Raw genomic sequence first — 25,231 nt, forward strand, 5'->3', positions numbered from 1 at the left:
TCCAAAGACATTTCAAGAGGATGCAATCTCAAGATGTATTATTTTGGAAGGAAACAACTGCTGATGAAATGTCATCAATTCTTGAAAATAACACTCGGGTGTTGACTGATTTGCCTTAAGGTTCTAATCCACTTAGTTGCAAATGAATTTTCAAAAAGAAAATGAATGTTAATTTTACTATTGACAAATTCAAAGTCTTGTTATTCATTCAAGGTTGTAGACAAAAACCCGGAGTTGACTATTTTGATATATATGCTCTAGTTGTGTGCATTTCTACTATTAGATTATTGCTTGCCTTGGCAGATTGTAACAACCTATTCCGAATCATTTCCTAATGCGGGGCCTTTTCCCAAAGACCGATTATCATAAGGCTCAGGGTCTTTGAGAAAGGGGATTTAGACCTGATGAGATTAAACCAACCTTTAATCTATAAAGATCGATTAGATCTTGAACAAGTATGTAAATATAAAACTGAATGAACGCAATAATAAGAACAAGTCAAGATTGAATCAAACGTGTCGAATGATTAAACAAAATCCTCAGAAGAGCTCTATTAAGAACATCAACTGTAGAGGATTGGAAGGTTACAAGAATGATTAAAGAAACTTGTTATCTTCTGGATGAATCGCGATTTCGCAGATCTCTAAAAATCTTAACCTAATATGCATGCAAGCGTAAACTTATATACAAAACATAAAAGGTTCACGGCTGGACAGGCCCAGACCGGAATACAAAATAACTTATGCTATCGAGCCCAAAAAGACGCAATCTTCAAAATAAACTTCAGCCCAACAATCTCCCCCTTTGCGTCAATTTGGAGCGAGACCTTCACTAGTTACTTGGGCCAGCAGCTGAAGCAGGTACCTTCTTTTTCACGGTGCTAAACAGACATTTGGTGATGGAGAGAATGGTCTGTCTAAACCGGATGTACCAATTAATCATATCTTCGAAGTACTTGATGTCATCAGCCGAGTTCTCTTTACACCTTTTGATGATGAATAACACATGCTCCAAACAAGTTGTGGTGTAAAGATGCTTGTCAGCTAAAGCGAAGAGACATTTCTATCCTTTCACTCTAGTGAACATAACCGAGTTGCGTCTCGGGTCGATCCTGCCCAATAGCATTTGGTTGAGATCACTGGCCGATCCCACAGGAGCAATCTTTGGTTTCTTCTTGAAGACTGTGGCGACCTCCTGATCCATTAGGGCAACCTCCATGATGTAGCAGGCTAACATCCTTTTGACATGGTCTAGAATGGGACCATATTCGGCTTCATTAGTCAAAAGGATATTATACAGGACAATCCCATCATGAGGATTTAGATTCGGTAGATCTGCCAGGGAGATAATATGAGCAGTTCTTGCAGATCCCCGAATCAACTTGAACCGAACATTTATAAAACGACCTTCGGTATAAGGTTTCAGCACCCGAACGTTTACAATCTTCTAGGCGCTCCAAGTAAGGTATTGTGGACGAGAAGCCGCCAGATAGAAGTCAATGAGCTCCCTGTCAAGCTCAGCATTCGGGTGAGGGACTTCAAATATGTTTGAGAAGACGTGGAAGATGAACGCCTTTCGAGTCAGCGGCATATCGAACTGCGAATCGACAGTGTTGTTGCAGTCGAACGAGATTACCGGCTCGAGCCATAAAATGCTAGGAGTTTCAATGGCCTCTTTAATCAAACGTTCCCTGGTCCAGGCAGGGAAGAGAGTCTTTCGGCTCTCAAGGAGATCGTGGGCTTCTTTTTGTTTGCGTTCGGCTTCTTCAGCTTCTCGCGCCACACGACTGGCATCTTCGTCAACCTTGCGACTGTTCTTTCTTTTTAAAATGTCAGCAATGGTCTCCTTGTCTCCTTCTTCATCTTCTTCCTCGGCTATGTTTTTGCCTTTGTTCTTCACACCCGAGCCTAAGGCTTGACCAGTCGGAGATGGTTCGGTCGTGTGAGTAGCTTTGGAGGAAGGAGGTGGTTTCGATCCTGACTTCTCATCTCCCCCCTGTTTCGGAATAGACACGAAACTAGGTAGCCCTTCGACTTTGTTGAGAAGATCGATGGCTGGAGAGAGTTTTTCAGCAAGGGAACGCCTCACCAAAAAGTTTAAGATAGGATCGTGTGCTTCCAGAATGTTGGATATAGCGGCGTGGACATCCGAAACACACGTCTTGATCACCTCCCTTTCGGATCGAAGATCTTCCATTTGTTGTTGGGAGTGGGAGAGTTGAGTTGTTTTGACCTCAAGGGCGGTTGTTTTGGTTGCCAGATCGTCCATCAACGAACGCTCGGTTGCAAGATCTTCTTGTAGCTTGGCGAGGCGAGCATCAATGGAGGCACGAAGGGCCGAGTTGTCGTCGCTTATGTTTTGGCGAAGAGTAGCGAACAAAGGCAACTCCGATGAGACAAAGTTGGCCAATTGTTGAACAATTGGTTCCAAAGATGTCTTGGTGGCATTGGCACTTTCCTGCAAGGACTTCAGCAGGGTAGAAGCGTCAGAAAATAGTTTATCGACTTTTTCGGTCGCTGTCTCACACGCTCGAGTGGATGCATCAATTGCAGCAGTTGCTGAAGCCACCGAATCATGTTGAGCCCTGGAGAAGGCATCAACAATTTTCTGAAGGGCAGCTTCAGAAAGAGAGGACTGCTGGTTGGAAGAGGAGGCGAGAAGTAGGTCAATCTTCTCGTTGAGCTCTTTGAGATGCTTCTTTGTTACTGGAGCATCATCCTCCTCGTCACTCTGAACCTGAAACGGACTATAGTAGACCGAATCAAAGATCATATTTTCACCACCAAGATAAGGGTTTTCACCCTCAGAGGCATTTTCAGGAGAGGAAGGGGTGGTGAAGTTGGGGGTGTTGTGGGTTTGGTAGGATTAGGTTGAGTGGGTGTTGGTATAATTTTAGGTGGTGGTTGAGTATGGGTAGTTTCGGTTGTATGGATTTTGGTTTGAGGTGGTTCGGTTACGTGAGGTGATTCGGTTGTAGTTGTAAAGATTGGTGGAGGTGAAGGAACTGGGGAATTGGGAAGTGCCATTTCTGGGGTAGGGGAACGAGGTGGTGTGTTGCCTCGTTGAGGAGATTTGGCTCCTTGAGAGCCGTCAGAACCCGAACTCTCACCCTCAGAGTCACTTGAAGAAGAGGGAATAATAAGATTTCGCTTCGGTTGAGTCTTCCTCCTCTTTGGTTGGGGGGATTGTGCAGCTTTCGTTTGTTTCCTCTTTTTGGGAGAAGGTCCCTTTGGAGCTTTGGACGCATGCTTCCCTTTTTCCGCCTTTTTGCCCCTGCTCACCGGTTTGTCTGCATCGTGAATCGACCTAAGCATATCCGGTGTCAGTTCCCTTGGATCAGATGGCCTTAGCTCCTTGATCTTCCGAATCAACCTGCTGTCAGAGGGCACATCGCCATACATTGACTATGGGATGGAGCCAATGAAGGAAAACTTCGATGCATCTGAGACGATGATCTTCTTGGTATGGAAAGTACCAACAGAAGACATCGATGCACCGTCAGCAGTAGGAACATCAAATCTATCCATGGCCCATTTTGTAATCAGGATCCAGAAGCGGGCCAACGACACCTCAGAGTGTCGGGATGATGAGGAGAGACTTTGAATAAGTTTTTGCCATAGGACAAACCCATAGTCCAGGTTAATCCCATTATTGACCCCGTACATTATGGTTAGGAAAAGACGACTTGCACCGTCTGATCCTGAGCTTCTTTCCGACAAGCCCTTGAAGAGGACTGTAAATAGGCCATTCCACTGTGGCGGCAGGCATGACTTTTTGAATTTAGCAACAGAGGTAAGAACTTCTGTGTATCCCATGTTGTAAAACATGTTATACAGATGACCAATCTGAATCGACTCCGGATGAACTCTTGAAGGGTCAACAGTAAACCCTAGCAAGGTGCAGAAACTTTGGCGAGAGACTGAGGTTTTGTGTTCTGCAATCTCGAAAAACACCCGGTCGACGGCCTTGTCGTAGTATACAGTCGCGTAGACCTGCGATAGGGCCACCATCAGCACGGATTCGATTCTGGAGAGAGCCGGAACAAGTTGGGAATACTTCAAACACTCTATGACCGGCGATATATAGGAGTCGTACGCCAGTGGGTTAAGATCAATGACCAGACATTGTTGTGGGCGAATGGGAAGGATCTGTGAGGTAGCATGAACAGAAGAGGAATCAACCATTTTTGCAGGTATGAAGAAGATGATGAACAGGAAACTGTTTGGGAGTATTTGCGCTCTGGAAATTTTGAAGGTGGTAAAGAGGTAAAAGGTGGTGTAGTGGGCTATTTATAGTGGGTGATAGGAGAGAGAAAAATCGTTTCAAATCTCTTATGGAAATTTGAACCGGGTTGTTGAGTGACAAATGGATGATAGTTGGGGCGTGCGATGATCACGTAGGAGAGAGAGTGTCAGGTTCCTAGGATCACGCCGCCCAACAAGCGCCGTTTCATATGGACAAGCCGTTACTATTTCCACACGCGCATTTAATGCCACAGGACAAGAGAGAACTTAAGGTTTAAAAGTGGATTCCCATTAAATTACGATCAACCATTTATTAAGAAATGTTGAAAGGCTTCTTTTAATTAGGCTAAATAAGAGTGGCTTGGAAAAAAAAAATCGCAGTATGAAAAATAAGAACTAGATCCCAAGGGAAGAAATGTTATGGGTTTTAACAATTTCATAGGAATCTCATAAAATTGGAGATTTGAATAGGGTACATTCGTCAATCCTTTAGTGAAAACTTGAGCAACTTAATTGGTCACCGTCAATTCATTAGGTGTTGAATTTTGGGTTTCATTTAGCTCGTAGTGACACGAGACTAAGATCATAAACACAGATGTTGTGTAACCATAAACCTCAGCGGTAATTTCTGAGAGTCTCAAGGGTTACTATGATGGAATGAGTGTAGTGGAGAAGTAAAGTGGAGATGGTGTAAGAGAACGTAGTACCTCTGCTGCGAAAATAAGGACCAAGCAGGAAACTCTTAACTCATGTGAGAAAAGAGTGAGGTAGCTCACGATTAGAATAAATGAGTTGACCTTATTGGGAAGACAAGGTTTGTGTATACCAGGTCATGAAGGCCATTATTCAAAATCTTATGAGGCTTGAGACACATACAACAGCATGCTTCTAGGGACACTTAGGTATTTCATAAAATTTATCCCCATAAACGAACACGAACACACAAGAAATAAAATAAAAAAAAATATTTTTGGAGTTTTTGAGATTAAAAAAATAAGTAAGAGGAAAAGAAAAAGAATAAGACTTAAAAAAAAATAAGACAAAAAAAAAAAAAAAAAACTTTGGAAAGAATATGAAAAACCGAACCCGAACGTTCAGTTGCTTTCGGTTCTTGAAAATTTTGAAAAACCGAACCCGAACCTTCGGTTGGTTTCGGTTCTAGAAAATTTTGAAAAACCGAACCCGAACCTTCGGTTGGTTTCGGTTCAATAAAATTTTGAGGAACCAAGAAATTTAGGCAAACAAGGAAAAATAATTTTAATACGAGGAAAAACAAAATTGTACAAGAAATATACAACAGAGAAAAACTACCTTTGAAGTAATGAGTGAGTCAGATAGTTGAACCGAACCCGAACGTTCGGTTGGTTTCGGTTCTTACGTTTGAGTTTGAGAGGTAGTGTGAGGAACTGACTCTGATTCCATCATACCTAGTCCTTGCAATATTTTATTGAATGATGCTTCAGGAAGAGCTTTTGTAAAGACGTCAGCCAGTTGATCAGTGGTTCTTACGAAGTGAACTTCGACGTTTCCATCTTCCACGTGATCTTTGATGAAGTGATACCTCAGTGCTATGTGTTTGGTTTTGGAGTGTTGCATTGGGTTATGACAGATCCTAATTGCACTTTCAGAGTCACAATATAGTGGGATCTTCTTCATATTGAGTCCATAGTCTCGAAGTTGACTTTGGATCCAAATCACTTGTGATGTGCAGGATGCAGCTGCAATGTATTCCGCTTCGGCAGTGGACAATGACACACACGTTTGTTTCTTGGATTGCCAGCTGACCAACTTCCCGTCAAGGAATTGACAGCCACCAGTTGTGCTTTTACGGTCGAGTCCACATCCTCCAAGGTCAGCATCAGAATAGGCTTGAACAAAGAAGCCTGAGTTGGATGGATACCATAGACCTAAGGAGGTGGTTCGCTTGAGATAGCGTAAGATGTTCTTCACTGCAAGCATGTGAGGTTCGCGTGGGTTTGCCTAAAATCGAGCACAATAACACACAGAAAACATGATATCAGGTCTGCTAGCAGTTAGATACATCAGTGAGCCAATCATTTGACGATAGAGCGTGATATCGACAGCCGGTTTGTCTAGGGATGGGGTAAGCTTGGTGCCGATGCCATTGGGACTTTGACTTTTGTGTCTCCCATCATACCAAACTTTGCTAGGAGAGTCTTCGTGTAAGCTTCCTGATTAATAAAGATGCCTTCGGGTCCCTGTCTTATGTTTAAACCAAGGAAAAAGTTAATAGGACCCATTGAGCTCATTTCAAACTTAGTCTCCATCAGCTTTCTGAATTCAGCTGTTAAGCTGGGATTCGTGGAGCCAAAGATGATGTCATCGACATAAATTTGAACTATCATAAGGTGGTTACCTTCCTTTTTGCGAAAGAAGGTTGGGTCAACCGAACCTTGTTTAAATTTAGACATCTTTAAAAATTTTGTAAGCGTTTCATACCAGGCTCTCGGAGCTTGTTTGAGGCCGTACACAGCTTTATCCAGAATATAGCAATGATTTGGATGCTTTTCGTTCACAAACCCAGGAGGTTGCTCCACATACACAGTTTCTTCGAGTTCTCCATTGAGAAATGCACACTTGACGTCCATTTGGAAAACCTCAAAGTTTTTGTGAGCAGCATAAGCCAGAAATATTCTAACAGATTCTAGCCTAGCTACTGGAGCGAAAGTCTCTTCATAGTCTATCCCTTCCTCCTGACAGTATCCCTTTACCACCAGACGAGCCTTGTTCCTGATAACATTACCTTCCTTGTCCATTTTGTTCCTAAAAACCCATTTGAGACCAACAACCGAAGCATCTGGAGGAGTTGGAATGAGGCGCCAGACTTTGTTCCTTTCAAATTCGTTCAGTTCATCTTGCATTGCTTGAACCCAATCAGAGTGATCTAGGGCAGTCTTAACTGTCTTCGGTTCAACTTTTGATACGAATGAGTTAAACATACAAAACTCAACCTTTGAAAATAAGGATGTCTGTTTTGCCTTCAGTTGTGATCGGGTCAGAACCTTTTCAGATACATCACCAACTACTTGAGAGATAGGATGATCTCTGGTCCATTTGACAAGAGGAGGGTAATTCGGATCAAAGGTTGGGTCTAGTTCAGCATTAATCATTTCTTCTGGCTCAGATTGGCTATCGTAACCGAGCGTCATATCATTATGTTCCCCCTCAATTGATGAGCTTTGAAAAACATGAGGTTCAGGTGTTTCTTGTGGTACTGAGCTTCCAGGTGTTGAGGCTTCTTCTGTTGATGAAGGACCTTCGGTTGAAGTTGTAGAATTTGGCTCCCCCTGGACTTGTGAGCTCGGCCCCCCCTCGACATGAGAGTTTGGCTCCCCCTCAACATGAGAGCTTGGTTCTCCCTCGACATGAGAGCTTGGCTCCCCCTCGACATAATCATTGTTGGATGGAGAGTTGTTAGTGGTTGATTCTCCTTCATGCATTCTTCTTGCAGCATCTTCGACAATCTGCTTCATATGATCAACTTTGTTGTCTGCTGCACCTGCTTCGGAGAGTGAAGCTTTCTCCGGTTCGTCAAAGAGCTCCAGAAATGTCTCGTATAAGTTGGCGACCGAGACTGTGACCTGGCCAGTTAGAGGAAAGATTTCCCCAGCGGTGTCTTCTTTAGCCTGTAGCTTCTTGACATAGCTGTCATCAAAGGTCACATAGTATGTCTCTTCAATCCTTCTCGAACGCTTGTTTAGGACCCTGTACGCCTTGGATGTGAGTGAGTAACCCAGAAAAATTCCCTCATCGGATTTGACATCAAACTTGTTGCGGTGTTCTTTAGAATTAAAGATGAAACACCTTGAGCCAAACACATGGAAAAATTTCACATTGGGCTTTCAGTTGTTTAGTATCTCATATGGAGTGAGCGTGAACCTCTTGTTGAGATAGGATCTGTTCTGTGTAAAACAAGCAGCCGAAATAGCGTCAGCCCAAAAATAAAGAGGTAAGGAAGCGAAACTTAGCATAGTTCGGGCAGCTTCACACAAAGATCGGTTTCGTCTTTCGACTATTCCGTTCTGTTGCGGGGTGTAGGGAGCTGAGAAATTGTAACTAATTCCCTTTTCTGCAAGAAACTCTTCAAACTCCCTGTTCTTGAATTCGAGACCATTGTCGCTTCTAGTGTTGCGAACAACCTTCTTGAGCTGTACTTCAATTTGCTTGATAAACACTTTCAGCTTTTGAGTCGCTTCAGATTTGAGCTTTAGAAAGAACACCCATGTAAATCGTGAAAAGTCATCAACAATAACAAGAATATACTTGCTACCACCGATGCTTTCGATAGATGAAGGACCACAAAAATCGATATGAAGTAATTCGAGTGGTTCAACAACTTTTGTGTTGATTATAGATGGGTGACTTTGACGACTCTGCTTTCCCATTTCGCATGTAGCACACAAATGATCTCTGACGAACTTGAGCAATGGAAGACCCCTAACATGACCTCCAGTGACAAGTCGGTTGATATCTTTAAAATTGAGATGAGATAATCTTCGGTGCCACAACCAGCTTTCGTCGGATTGAGCTTTTGACAACAAGCATATAGCCGGGTTTCCTTTGATGGGTTTAAGGTTTAAGGGAAACATTTCACCCTTTCGCTCTGACTTGAGAATCACTTTCTTTGTCTTTTTCTCTATGATTTCAGAACCTTCATCATCGAACGAGACTTTGAGACCTGTACCTCCAACAAGTTGAGATACACTAATGAGGTTGTGTTGGAGTCCTTCCACATAAGCCACCTTCCTTATAGTAAAGTCCCCATTTGTTATCATCCCGTATCCCTTTATGGTGCCGAAAGAATTATTTCCAAACTTGACGTTGCCACCATTTGCAAGAGATCTGTATTCCCTAAGCTCCTCTTTCCTCCCTGTCATGTGACGTGAGCAGCCACTATCGATGTACCATTCTTCGTCGAACTGCTCATCACTTATAACCTTCTTTATCAGCTCATCGAGCTCATTGAATTGCTGGCTGAGAGGTTTGGCCGTAAAGCACATGTCCTCCTGTACCTTCGGTCCATCGCTTCCTCCATCGGTGTTGTATCCCCGCATTTGTGATACATCAGTTACCATGAAGCATCTTCCTCCACTGCTTTCCTCCTTTGCCACATAAGCCTTTCCATGGGTAGGCTTCCTCACTTCATCGTCTTCTGAGTCGGTAGACCAAACTTCCATGCTACCGAACTCGTCATCTTTAACCGAACCCTGCACAATGAGAGCATTAATAGAAGGGTTAGCGGTAGACTTCTTCTTTCTCAACTCGTCCAATCTTTTCTGCAACACAGCTTCCTCATCATTTCCATCATCTTTTTCAGCCATCTTCTTAAGGACACAGTCCTTGGCATAGTGGTTTTTCCCACCACAATAGAAACAGCTTACTCCGGAATCGCCATCCACCTTCGGTTCCTTCTTGTGCTCCTCAGCCTTCGGTTCATTGTTCACCTTTTCAGAGCTGTAACTCCCCTGCCAGTTTCGGTTTTTGTTGCTGGGGAATCTCTTCTTTATGAACCTCTTGGGATTGGACACCATCATGGCATAATCCTCAGACGTGAGATCATATTCCTCCAAGTTGAGATCTTCATCTTCCATCACAACTTTACTTTTAGATAGGAGGGCCAGCGAACCAATACTAGAAACGACGTTCTTTTCTTGCACCACAATCTTTTCTTGGGACTTAAGAATACCCACCAGTTTCGCCAAAGAGTATGATTTAAACTGCTCATGGGCTTTGACTGTGGAAACTACTGCTCTCTATTCAGACCTCAATCCGTTCAAGAAAGTAACCTTCTGTTCGATAAGCTTCCTTTCAATATCGTGTTTGATCATCTTGCTGAGAAGATGATTAAAACGATCAAACGTCTGGGTCACCGTTTCTTCGGCTCCTTGCCTGAATTCTCCAAACTCAGATAAATGCAAAGTTTGAATAGAATGTTCAAGATCCTCGTCTGTAGAGTACAGTTCACGAAGTCTATCCCAAACTTCCTTTGCTGTCGTGCATGAGCTGACCAACCTGAATGTGTCGGACTGAAGGGTGAATCTGATCAACCTTAACGCCTTAATATTGCACTGGAATTTATCCTTTTCATCTTGTGCAATATCCTTCACGTCCTTTAGCAGATCATTGTACTCCTTTTGTGTCTTGATAATTTTGGACGATGTAGAATGAGAAAACGGTCCATTGGTGATGGCTTCCCATATGAGGTACCCATTATCCTCCGATCCAATCACATAGTCTTCAAAGTGATGCCCCCATACTTCATAGTCATGGGTGTATAAGATTGGAATCTTTGTCGTTGAACCGATGCTGTTGGAAATATTAATAAGGTTTGATTGCGTCGTGTCCATTATAATCGTAAAAACCTGTTCACAGATCAGACTTGTAATAAAGCAGATTAGGGCAAAACAATAAATATCAAGATACGTCAATAAAGAGATGACGGCTCAATAAATATTGATAATTGCGGAAAAACCCTAATGGAAATCTTTTTCACAGAAAAGATGTGTATAGATTACACAACCTCCCGCTCTGATACCAATTGATGAGATTAAACCAACCTTAAATCTATAAAGATTGATTAGATCTTGAACAAGTATGTAAATATAAAACTGGATGAACGCAATAATAAGAACAAGTCAAGATTGAATCAAACGTGTCGAATGATTAAACAAAATCCTCAGAAGAGCTCTATTAAGAACATCAACTGTAGAGGATTAGAAGGTTACAAGAATGATTAAAGAAACCTGTTATCTTCTGGATGAATCGCTATTTCGCAGATCTCTAAAAACCTTAACCTAATATGCATGCAAGCATAAACTTATATACAAAACATAAAAGGTTCACGGTTGGACAGGCCCTGTCACACCCCCGAAAAGACGGCGGAAACGTCCGAGGGCTATCGTGACTCATTGAATACCATCACAATGCATATACATGAAACATAACATAAAACATCACCAACATTTGGAATAGTACAACCGATAGTGTTTACATTCGTTACATTGTTCAAACGTTACATTCTCAAAATAACTGTTCAACATCACTTAAACCACAGCAAACATCATAGAGTATAAATCATCCGTCACCTTATCTGTTACCTGAGAATACAAGTATTTTGAAAAACGTCAACATATGAAATGTTGGTGAGTTCATAAGTAGTATTTGTAATCCAATGTAAAGTTTGAAACCCATCAGAAAATCCGATATTTTCTAATAATAGAATAATGTAAAAATATGTGTTGATCCATGAGTATGCATGTTTGAATTCTATAGAAGTAAGCGTAAGAGTTGTGAAAAAAAATTCAACCGGTAATTCATAATTTGTAATTGTTGAAAACCCTAGGAAACCCGACGTTTTCCTATCACTTTGTATTACTTAGTTTGTATACCGTTGTTTCGTTTCGTTAGAGGGAAATCGTTGAGTTCCGGAGGCATTGAGAATACAATGGGTGGTGAAGTGTTGTGACGTACGTTACTGAAAACGTCCAATCGACAACCTTACAAGCGATCCCTTAGGTGCCACTCGTAATTCTTCCCACAACTCGATCCTCCCGGACTTGTGTAGTCCCACAACCGGAGGGAAGGAGAGAAGGTGCGAAACCCTCGGTATTTCCCCGCGTCGTTCAGGACAAATGCAATTGCGAAGGGCCCGAAGCCCAACCCGCAATCGTGAGTTACCGACTTTACTAGCAGCACTGAAGGACCCTTGGGGACCAGCAGCACGTTTTCCATTGAAAGTCCTGTTACGTTATGTCGGATCGGTAAAACCCAACACTTCGTAAGAGAGAGAGATCTTCGGGCCTTAAGATCAGGTCATTGGGCTAGCTAGGCTCAACGAACAAGATTTTACACTTTTGGGGCCCAAAGATGGTGCATAGACGTCTGCGCACACTCGTATGTATAGTGAATTCTCCATCGTTATTAGTTATGAATCAAAATGTCGTAACGTTGTCGTGTTAGTGGTTTTGGATTTTTATTGGTTCGAGACCGAACCAATTCGTTTAACAACGATTTTTGGTATTGTAGTGTATTGTATTTCGTCGACAAGCGTGGTACCATCAATTGGTCAAATTGCATGTATCAACTAGCCTTGAAGATTTTCTGTTTTCAGCCCCTCCTTAATTGTAGAATTTACCCTTTTCACCCCTTTATTTAAAAACTTTCCGGTTTGGTCCTTAAATCAATTTTCTTGACATTTTTATACCAAAATTTATTGAAATAAGTATTTTCCAGCATATGTATCATAGAAAACAGTTTAAGCCCTTGAAACTTCAGTTTTCTCGGTTATAGCCCCTCTTTTTCGCAACTTTTACATTTTTGACCCAATTTGGAAAATTTTTACAACTTTGGTCCCTTTTAAATTTGAAAAGCATTTTAAACCTTTGAAAAGCATATGGAACACTTATAGTCCACTGTTTTACAGAAAAATGTAGTTTTGGTCCTCCAATTTAGAAAATTTCGCATCTTGGGCCTTATTGGGCCGAAAATGTCATATTTAGCCCAATAAGCTTGGAATGTATGTTTTTAACCCTCTAAATAGTATATTTTCAGAAAATACATTGTGTAAACTGTTTTGACTCATCTTACCCATCAGATTTCGAAATATTTCACTTTAGGCCCTTTAACTTTGTATTTTCAACATTTTATGTCAAAAAAAATGAGTTTTTAGCCCAAGTTAAGTGTTGTCAAGCTATTTAGCCATTTTCTTAGTATACTTTGCAATGAAGTAGTATATTTTATGCCATAATAAGATATAAGTCTCGGTTCTTAGCATTTCATACAAAATCTATCATCAAAATCATACAAAACATACACATAAGCATAGAAATCAACCACAACATACACATAATGATGGATCTACACTTTTTCTTGTATTCTCCCCCACAAAAACTCATAAAAACCGAAAATAAGGGGATATGAAACTCACCTTGGATGTTGATTCGGTTTTTGAAGAAAGAATGGAAGAAATGAAGTGATTTTTGGCCTTTGCACTCCTTGATGAAATTTTCGAGTTTATGGGGTTTCTAGAGTGCAAGATCATGATTTTTGCATGGATTAGGAAGAGATTTTTGATAAATAAGGAATACAAGTCATAGATCCAAGCAAAACCTTACCTTAGATGATGATTTTGTGGAAGAACTTCCTTGAATGCTTCCTAAATTTCGAGATTTTGGATGGAGAAGAAGAAGAAGCCTTGAGTGATTTTAGAGAGAGTTTGTAAGTGTTTTGTGTGTGTGTGGGTGTTGCTCTCGGCCGAGTTCAAGAAGAGAGAGGGAGATATAGACATGAAGTGATGTGCATGGATACATGGAATGGATTTGCATGGAGATCCACAAGACAATAAGGAGGTGGCACACTAAGGTCAACCCTCTTCTTGGGCTTGAGCTTTTGGGCCGAGAATAATGGAGGAAATGAGGGTGTTTGGGCCTTAAATACTTAAGCCCAATTTTCATGGTTAAGTTGAGTGATTTTTGGTCCAGATAAATTTAAATGTGATTTTTATGACTTGTTAGGGTCAAATTAGGTTAATTATGGTTCATAGTCATTAATTTATTTCATTCTAGGTTCAACCTAGCCCAAAATATTGAAACAAACAAATGTGGGTCCAATTAGAGCCCAATTAGGGTTCTAAGCCCATGATAGTCCAATTGGAAGCTTATTGGTCCATTTGGATCCAATAAGGAAGTTCTAGTCCAAAATAGACTTAACAAGAACTTCTAGGGTTTTCCAATTGTTTGATGACTACTTGTAGTACTTGTATGATGTATTTGATTGAAGTTTTTGATTCACATTAGCTTGAATGTATAGATTACATGACACAAATTTTCCAGTTGTGACAGGCCCAGACCGGAATACAAAATAACTTATGCTATCGAGCCCAAAAAGACGCAATCTTCAAAATAAACGTCAGCCCAACAAGACCCATTTGGGTGTGGATAAGGAAGGGTAGATGATCTGGAAATTCGGTTTATGATTTGGGGCCCAAGGGTAGAACCATCATGTGGCAGTCAGGTCTCTTTTGAATTTTAGATTTTTTTATGTGAAGTTTTAAGGTAGGGGTGAGTTGATAGAAGTGTAGAGCTTCTCACTACCTTTTCGTGGAATTAAAGATCGTTGGAAATGGACTTATAACGAAGAAGTTATGGACTTCGGAAGCTTGAGGAATTTAGGCTTAGCCGAGTACACGGGGCGTACATTGGTATACAATGGGAGTACTAAGGGAAATGATTGTGGATCCTGAAGGGAGTATGATGGGCATACCATAAGTACGTTGGGCGTATTCTAGTCGGACATAAACCCTAATTTAAGTTCTTGGACACTATTTAAGCACCTTAACTCACCACCAAACCCTATTATCTTCAGCCTCCATCCACTTAAACCCTAGAAATGAAACACTAGCCTCCATTAGTGTGGTTCTTGAGTTATTGGTGGTATTTCATGCATTTTGGTGCTTATAGGAGTAGAAGGAGCTTCTTGGAGAAATGTGGAATTCCGTGGAGCTTATGGATCTAGTCTTAGTGCATCATAATCTATCTTCTCAAGGTATAAAGCTTAATACTTGATGACTCTTTTCATAGATCTTGTTATGGCATAATTTTATGAGCTTTTGTCCCAAATTTTGGAACTTTTTTAGTATGGAGTTCTCCAAAGCATACTAACTGTCCTTTTGAGGAATTGAAGTGTATTGAGCCATAAAAATGCTTGCTTGATCATTTCCTTGGCACCATGCAATAGTTAAGTGGTTTTGAGTGTTTTGAAAGGAAGGATTTTGGAGATTTAGCCCTCTTTAGCCATGCAAAGGCTTAAAGGCTTCGCCTTTATGGTTTAAGATATCATTTCGGGTTAAGGGAAGTGGTTGGATTCCTTTGAATTAACCCAATAAGAGCTGAATGTCAATTTTGGCCCCTGGTGCCTACATTGGGCATAGTCAGAAGTAAGCTCAACGTAAATGGATTTTCATGCTTTAAGGACTTGTACTTTGTGCTTAGAGAGTTTGTATGCGGGGAGTACACTTCTGGGAAACTGGATGTACTCCCTAGGATGTCAAAATTTTGGTTTTTGGTTTGGGCCTTGTTGGGCCATTAGACTTTTAACATTGGGCAATGGATTGATTATGGGCTTTCTTGGAATTATATTCATGATGGTTTTTTGGCCCAATTAGGAAGTTGGGCCATATCGGGCCTTGGTTTTGAGCCAAGTAAGAAAAAGGGGTAAAATGGTCTTTTACCCTGGTCATTAGGAAAGTAATTCAGATTCTTGATTATGGGTCGATATTCAATTATTAATTGGTTGCTATTTGATGGTACTAGCGCACAAGGATTTCCGGATCAGCGATCCGAGCACTTGTCTGATTCAACTGCTTCCAGTGAGTTTTCCTCACTGTACTTACGGGTTAATGGCACCAAAGCCGACCCATTGGACTAAATATCATGTAATGTGATAGTATCTTATCGTGTTGTAGTGATGTATTAGATTGGTATCCTAGTATATTGGATGATGCTACTCTTAGTGATCTATAGATCTGCCCTATTGTCTGTTAACTAGTTATATGTTGGTTAGTGGTTGAGGCTTTATTGCTATGTGTGTGAGCCAATAGACTGGGGGAATTCCCACCCGATGGTTGATTGGGCCCGAGGGAATTCCATCCCGAGAATGATAGGACCTGTTGTATTTTAGCATTCCAACCTGATGGTTGATTGGACCCGACATGATTGTATGGTATATGGTGAGACTAGAATGCTTTGTGCATTAGTAAATAGGCCTAAGGTATTCCAACCTGATGGTTGATTTGACCCGAAATGTTTGGTATTCCAATCTAATGGTTGATTGGACCAACATGCTTATGATACGAGGGTATTCCATCCCGAGGACTATTGGGCCCATCGTAGGGAGAGTGCTTTACTAGTTTCATAGTATGTTGCAGATGTGGAGATGAAGAAGGCGAGATACATTGATATGTCGAGGTATGATATTAGGGATTTAGTTAGGATGTCAGATTGCAGGACCTTGGAAGATATGATTGATGTTGCCCATGAGTAGGAGATAGAGTTGGAGCTTAATACGAAGCGGAAGCCAAATCAGGCACAGACGAAAGAGGGCTCAATAAAGAAGACTAAGACTTTTGACTCTCGATCTAGTGGCCGGCATGGATAGAGCTTTTGTGGCAAGTGTGGCAAGACACATGATTGGTTTTGTCGCTCGAGTGATCCTGGTTGCTTCAAGTGCGGTCATAAGGGGCACATTAGTAGAGCTTGCACTAGTAGGTCGTTGATTTGTTTTCAATGCAACCAGTTCGGCCACAAGAGGGCCGAATGTCCAAATCTTTCTAGTGGTACAATGAAGACACCTGTTCCAGCTAACTTGAGGATGACATATTGCCGCCAAGGCAAGGCGCATGCTCCTATAGTGAAGATTCGAGCATTTCAGTTAACGGTCGGCGAGGCCCAAACAGCACCAGACATTGTCACTGGTATGTATCTATATCATACCTCTTATTTCTTTCATTATTTATGCCTATATTTTATCTGCATGTGAATAGGTATATTTTTAGTCCATGGCATACGTTCTTTTCGATTCGAGTGCTACCCGATCTTTCGTGTCTCTTGTGCATAGCAAGAACATCAATGACGCTCAAGGAGAATTGGATTACCAATTGGAGGTGGAGATTGCTGATGGTCCTACGTCGAGTGCTCCGAGAGTTCATCGAGGTTGCGTTCTCAAGTTGTTACATAAGAAGTACTTGATAGACCTAGTCCTTATTCCCCTGCGAAGGATGAAGATCGTTACGTGAATGGATTAGTTGAGTCATAATGGAGCTAATATTGATTGTGAGCATCAGATGGCGAGATTTTGAACACCAAGTGGGGAAGAACAGTTTATGTCGTCTATCACATCTGGAGATGCACGAGTTGTCCACACAGCTACAGGAGTTGTTGGACAAGGGATTTATCAAGCCGAGCAGCTCACCGTAAGGAGCACCAATTTTGTTTGTGGAGAAGAAGGATGGGTCTCACTATATTTGCATCAATTAGCAAGAGCTAAACAAGTTAACTAGGAAGAACCGTTATCCACTTTCAAGGATCGACAATCTGTTTGATCAAGTTAAAGGTACATTTTGGTTCTCCAAGATTGATTTGAGGTCAGGTTACCATCAAATTAGGGCCAAGGAAGAGGATGTGCAGAAGATGGCTTTTGGAACTTTTTATGGTCATTAAAAGTTTGTGGTGATAACATTCGGGCTCACTAATTCACCGAAAACGTTCAAGGACCTCATAAACCGGGAGGGCAGACCGATGTTGGACTGATTGGTGATTTTATTCATTGATGATTTCTTGGTCTATTCTAAGACCAAGGAGTAACAAGAAGAGCATCTAAGAGAGGTTTTTGATACTTTTATGAGGGAGATACTTTTTTTTGAAGTTATCCAAATGTGAGTTCCGATTGTGCAAGGTGAAGTTCTTGGGTCACCTTGTTAACTAGGATGGTATCTCGGCCAATCCTGCCAAGATCAAGGTCCGGATGTAGTTGGAGGTCCTGAGGTCTCCATCCGCGATTTGGAGCTTCCTTTGTTTAGTGGGGTATTATCAAAAGTTTATTCATTATTTCTCTAAGATTGTAGTTCCTTTGACCCAGTTAACAAAGAAGAATGTCACTTTTCGATGGGAGCCTAAGCAACAGGTGACATTTGAGACATTAAGGAATAAGTTATGAGAGGATTTGATATTGAAGATTCTCGAGGGTCTGGATGCTTTTGTGGTTTTTTTCAATGCCTCGGTTATGGGGTTGGGTGCAGTACTTCTATAGAGGGGTTGTGTGATTTCTTACACTTCAAGGAAGTTGAACATGAATGTAAGGCAACACAGATGGTTTTCTTCCTCAAGATTTGGCGACATTACTTGTGTGGGGGTCTGGTGTACTATTTACATGGATGAAAAAAAATATGAGATATTTGATGAATCAGTTGAACCTAAATATGAGATAACACGGATGGTTAGATGTGGTGAAGGATAATGATTGTGAGAACATGTATCATCCTGGGAAGGCAAACATAGTAGGTGATGTCTTGAGTCGCGAGGCGACTAGTGCTCCTATCAGAGACATGTGTTTGAGGATGATTATAATTTCACCACAGTAGGATTTGATCAAAGAGGCTCATATTGAGGGGTTGAAGGAAGAGAATTGGAAGAAAGAAAAGATCATGGGTCAAATTTCTGCATTTGTCTGAGATATTTAGGGTTTTTGACTCTATAATGCAGAGTGTGGGTTCCTGTTTCTAGTGGGGTTAAATATACATTGTTGGAGGAAGCGTACAAGTGAGTTTTTGATCCATCCAAGTGGTACACATATGTATCAAGTTCTCAGACTTATCTATTGAAATGATCCTTGACTTGCCTCCCGAATGGATCAAAAACTCACTTGTGTGCTTCCTCCAATAGTGTATGTCTACCCCCACTAGAACCAGGAACCCATACTCTGCTGCACTGAGTCAAAAAACCCCAAATATCTTCGACTAATCTAGAAATTTGACCCCTAATTCTTCCTCCAACCCCTTAATATGAGCCTCTTTGATCTAATCCAATAGTGGTGAAATGATAATCATCCTTAAACATACGTCTCTAATAGGAGCAGTGTTCATAAATCACGTTGACCCTACTTTCGGTATCGATGTACACTTGCTCAACATGGTTTTGGCTAATGAAACTGGTTATGTGCAAAGGGTTATTCGGATCCCAGTGCTTTGGTCGGGGATTGTGCGTTGCAAACGCTATATGGAGAATGTTTTGATGGTATACCTGTGCGCCCACGTGCTGGCTCTGGCGGTTGCTTCATGGGCGGCGCCCTGTGATGGTAAGTATCTCGTCCCTTCTTTCGTTATCCTTTCCCCCCATCACTTTGATTTTTTGGTTGGTGCTTATCCCCATCGAATTTCGCCCTGAGGTCTTTTGCTATGTCGACTATATTTCCCACTAGTTGTTTCTCATGAATCTCCCGCTTCACTACTGTGCACTCGTTGGTGTCATGCGTCCTGCTTCGATGATACTCATAGAACTTAGTCTTGTCTTTGTTCTCCTTGGTTGGAATCTTATTGATTGCGTAGACATCATTATGGCTTCTCCTTCTATCATCCCTATTGAATGATCTATACCGCTGTGACATGTGCCTGGAATGGCGGTTGTGTCTCTACTGGTTTCCATCTTGCCTCTCTTGTTGAACTGGGCTTGGCCGGGACACCACTTCCTCTTGTTTGAGATAAGCGTTAGCTACGAATTTAATATTGGCCTCTTGTCATTCTTCCCCTTTGATTTGATACAGGTATTTTTCCTCACGAAAATTGAGTTCATCCCTGGATCTAGGGACTGTTCTTTACATCTTCTTCAATAAGGTTCCAGGAAGCAGACCTTGGGCGAAGGCGCCTGTTACTAGGAACTCTTCACATCCTGGGACATTCAAGGTAGCTAGCATGAATCGGTCGTAATAGTCATGGATCGATTCTCATTTTTTTTCTTGCGTGCCATCACAGAGTTTGCGTCCCCTTTTCCTTTTCTCAATTTCATGAAGTTGTTGACGAAAAGGTATTTTGGCTGCTCAAAGCTTGAGATACTGCCTGGCCCTAGAGACTTGAACCACTTGCTTGTGTTTCCTATTACGGTGTAACGGTGCAGGATAAATACATGCAGGTGAAGCGGTGATCCATCTTAAGAGACATCATCGTCCACTCGTAGTTGTTGATGTGGTCATCTGGGTCTGCAGTACCGTCATAATTTGGTATGTTTGGTATCATCACAGTGTGTGGGATCTCGTAGGGCAGGAGTTCATGGCTAAACTTGGAGCTTGCACTTCGCATGGGATTGTCCATGTAGGAGTATGGCATACCACCATAAGCCATGTGTTGTTGCATCTAATAGGAGTTCACATACATCTGGTTATGCATGGCCACATTTGAGATGTACAGTTGATACTGATGTAAGCTTGGATGCAATCCAAAGTGTTGGATTGCATATTACCCTGCCAGGGGAGCCATATATAGGCTTGCTCCTGTGTACTGTTGTGTGTACGGATTGAACAGTTGACCGGTTCCCATGAAGGGGTTGAATTCAGATGCTACTGAGAACTGAACACCGTATCCATAATAGCCATATCCCTGGATGGACGAGGTCTGCATGCTTGTTACTTGTGGTTGAGACAGTGCAGGATTGAAACAAGCGTCTGTTGTACAAGTTGGTTGAAGATCAGTGGTTGTTGTGTGCATGGCGGTATGTAGGTGGACCATCGGGGGATATTGTGGTTGTGGTTGAATGGTGTGAGGGATCTATGTTCCAGTGCTGAAAGTGTGCAGGAAGGATTATTGTTGCGACGCATGGGACCTGTGTTTGTTGTGTTGTGATGATCTGCTGAGTTGTGGTTACGATTGCTACTTGTGGAGTTGTGCTAGCTGTTGGGCGCCATAGACTGGCTATGTAAGTTGTTGTCATTTCAGCTACATAACTGGACGGTGTCTGTGAGACTGGTGTGCGGTTTGAAGCGTGCTCCTCCTGAGTGGAAGTTTTCCCGCCATCAAGTGATTGCATTGGATGTAGTGGGCTTTTTTCCACTGCCCCTGATGTTACTGGGATATCATCTACCATCGTTGCTTTCCGGGTTTGCTTTGTGGTTGTATCGTTCTAAAGATATGCTCTGATGATGCTAAATGTTGTGATATGTTGGAGATGGTTGAGTCGGGATTGTAGGTGATATATGTGTTGATTTCTTCTCCTAATATCATAGTGCAAAAGAGAGAGATGACTATTAGTCGAAGTCCGGGAGGAGATCCCAGGTCAAAGCTCCAACAATCAAGTTCGTATGAAATCTAAGAGATTATAGTATATTACAGGAAAAAGAGAATTTCATCTTCTTCTTCGTGAAGAAGAAGAATCCTTTTATACTTGTTCGAGAAGTGCATTCCTCAACTGATTCTGTTGAGGCATTCCTCGTGATGTACGACGTGACAGACCCATATTGGAGGGTCCTTCGTCACGTTTTTTGCCACATTCCCCCATTGGCTAGTTAGAAATCAAATAACAAGTTAGAGTAATCAAGACAACCATGATCTCCCATAACTATAGTTATAACAAGGGTATAAGGGAACAATAAGCGCTCATAGAGCAATAAGCCATAGAAACAACACTGATCGACTCTTGTTACTCCATTCCCTACAGGAGTTCACGGTGATGAAATCCGTTCTCAAGAGAGTTATTTCAAAGAACAAGATTGGCTGATCGAAGAATTAATCAAATGTGATTCATCAATCAAGGATCTCCACTAGAAGGCAAATTCCTAATCAAGGATCTCTAGTCGATGACATATCTACAAGAATACACAAGAACTCGCAGTACCTGGATCTTAAGAAACAACAGAGTAGACAAAGAACATTTTCTATTTAGGAGAAAATCCAAAAGGATAAACCTAGATCGGGAACCAAAGAACCTATGACAACTATCAATTTCTGGTCAAGTCAAAGTCAACTAAAGTCAACAAGTCAAACCTATCGACTCAATTACCCCTTGTATACTAGGGCTTACGTTAGGTAATTACTATACAACTCGCTATTTTAATGAGAAATCATAAATTGAAAAGTTCGTATATCTAGATTTCCTTAACCTAAAACTATGGTAAGTAACGAACCAAACCGATAAAACAATGTTGCATACTTATCGGGAGTATGTAAGATCCTTAAACATGGCTTAACGGGGCTTACGAACCTTGCGTTGCGAAGCCAAGCATTCAAAAAGGTCACAAAAGAAGCCTCTCCCAATATCATTCACTCTATCTCTCTCTACTTAAAATCTCTCCCAATCTCTTTCGCTCTATCTCTCTCTACTCAAAATCTCTCCCAAATCTCTCTCAAAAGTTACTTTAGCTTTTCGTAATCATTCGGGTCATCCCGACCCTTAACCGGGTCAAAAATCGCTTAAAACGGGGTAAAAATGGGTAAAACAACCTAAAGGAACCGAAGCCACCCCTTAGGGAACGAACCCTCTTAGGGCCGAAGGTCCCCTATAGGGACCGAACCTGTTAAGAACCGAAATGCTTGAACCAAACCTGAAGCTAGAAGAGCCGAAGCCTCTCGGACCAAAACCCTTAGGACTGAACCCGAAGTTCGCTTTTGCTCCTGACCTTCGCCTTTAGCTCATTTCATCCATTTTGCCTTCGGGCCCAGCAACAGTAGGGATCGAACCTCCGGCCCAATCCGAGAAGCCTCGCTATAATGCTCTTTTTGCCTGGTTTTCGACTACGACTTTGTTTTAGGCCTGTTTTTCATCATTTTAACACGGGATTTTCCCCCAAAACTTTATTTTAACTTATAAGGCCCCATATTTATTAAATAATCACGTTTTTGGGGATAAATCTTATCCAAGAAGAGTGGGTGAAGTACAAGAGGTGGAGTGTTGAATTTTCTTTAGTTTATGACACAAGCAACCACCCATACCCACTCCATGACCAACCCACACCCCTCCCCACCATACCTAGTCACTTCCTTGTACTTTTCCATCAATCTCCAACCATTCCCACGTTCTAAGAGCTGGAAAACTCGCCCTCTCTCCTCATTCTCACTCATTTCTCTCATTTCCACCCAAAGAGCAAACACTTTTCTCTCAACTTCTCTCTTTCAATTCCGAGATTTCCTAGACATTTCTTCTTCATTTGGTAAGTATCATCATCTTTCATATGATTATTACACTTCCTTTTAACTCAAATCATAGATCCCTTACACAAACTCCATCATATTTGTGTTAGATCTTCAAATCTTCTAGCAACATTCTAAGTGTTCTTGGGTTGACTACTTCCTTTATTCAACGTCCATCCACTGAAATCACATAATGTGAGTTCATACCCTACATTTTCATTTTTCTTAAGTTTTAAGAGGGGGGGGGGGGGGGGGAATACACGTTAAAACACCAAGAACACAACTAAATTTTTCCAACAGCTTTCATCAGGAAAGTTTAACTCAATTCACGGACTGTTTTGGTCAACTTAAACATTTTATTTTTCAAAACTGTATTTGATGAAAGTGTTTTAGGTTTATACCTTTAAAATGACTACTTGCACATGTTCATACGATTTTTCTATAATTTTTGGAGATTTTTACAAAACTGCCTCTCACTGTAGCTACAAATCCGGACGAGTCTGTGAATATGGAAATTTTCACACAAGTTAGAGACATATAAAAATCATGATAAAATTTATGAAAAAACTAGACACATTTTATAAACTTCCAGAGTTTACGGATTTAGTTTTCGACTTCGTATGATTTTTCTGTGATTTTTCCAAAACCGTACAGAAATGTTAAAAACAAGTTGACAACTTACAACTTTCATTCACACCTTGTAACTTGTTGAGCAAGGTGTGTATCATTATGTGGTTATCTATTATTACATTATGTTTCATTTTGTCTTGGTATGTAGACATACATCAAAAAACAAATGGGTTTTTTACTATATTAAGTATGATGAAATAATAAATTGCCATAAACAAAGTTTACATTTGTTACATATAAAAAATTGGTAAACCATGACAAGGATAGTACTAATTGAATACATGTGCATGATAATACATATTATTTACCTTATCTTGAAGATATGAATCATATACCAAGGTTTTCCACTACTACTAGTAATTACAATAAACTATAATAAGTGTACACTACCAATAAATACGCAAACTATAGTAGGTATAGTTAGGTTGCATTACATTACAAACAATTTGGATAAACTATAATATGTATAATTCATGTTCACTATCACTACCACTATTTGGTGATTTATGATATGTATAGTTTATGTTCACTACCACCACCACTTTTGGATAAACTATAATATACATAATTCATGTTCACTATCACTACCACTATTTGGTGAATTATGATATGTATAGTTTATGTCCACTACTACCACTTGATGAACTATGATAGGCATAGTCTTCGTTTTTGGTTTTTAGAATTGGTGGGTCTGTTTTATTTCCTGTTCCTTGTTTGGTTGTGGGCCTAGGTCTGACCCATTACATTCGACGTTTTATCTAACTTTAATTTTATATAACTTATATATACTTGGAGACTATAGAAGGAAACTATAGGAAATTCTAGGATGCACTATTTCATAACATAAAAACTTTCAATTCACTCTTTAAGGAAAATATCAGATTTTCTGGAACAACTTTATCGCTTTTACAAAGGAAAACAGTTTCGTTTCAAAATATAACTCTTATGAACTCACCAACTTAATTGTTGACACTTTTTCAAAACTACTTGTATTCTCAGGATTTCAGTGATCAGGAAATGCTCAGCTTTGAGGACAGGGACGCTAAGACGTCAAGTTCAAAAACATATTTTGTCATCATGATGTAACTGATTTCGAAAACATGTAAACATATACTACGATGTAACTTTTTCAATTATATTGATGATGGTTGTGTTTGCTTTATTCACTATTATATTCATTGTTATGATACTGCCCAAGAAGTCATCCGTCCCTGAACGTTTCCGTCGTTCTGGTTTAGGGGTGTGACAGAACCCTAGATGTTCACAGACAGGTTAAATGAATCAGAGATTTCAAAGGAAACCTCGAGGTTAACCAAACTATGAAGATTTACAAGGATATAAACACATAAATAAGAACGAGAAAATACCTTTTGATTTAGATGAAAGTTAGACCATAGATGATCGTCGAAACACAAAATCGGAGCGCTATAGCTCTGGACCACGTGAAAAAATGTCAAAACAAATATTCCCAACGTCATCATCTATTATATCATTTGAGGACAAATAGACAAATGGTTTTCACTTACTTACACAAGAAAACCTCACTACATAAACCTAATTTACTCTCAATAGAATCACTCAATCCTACTCTACAATGAAGATCAAGAAAACTGAAGAAAATGTAAACCCTAATCGCTATACAACGAAGAAAAACAAGAGAGTTTGAGAGAGC

The sequence above is a fragment of the Lactuca saligna genome, chromosome 1 (genome assembly GCF_052625555.1).
Source record: "Lactuca saligna cultivar CGN05327 chromosome 1, ASM5262555v1, whole genome shotgun sequence".
In the NCBI taxonomy this organism is placed as follows: domain Eukaryota; kingdom Viridiplantae; phylum Streptophyta; class Magnoliopsida; order Asterales; family Asteraceae; genus Lactuca; species Lactuca saligna.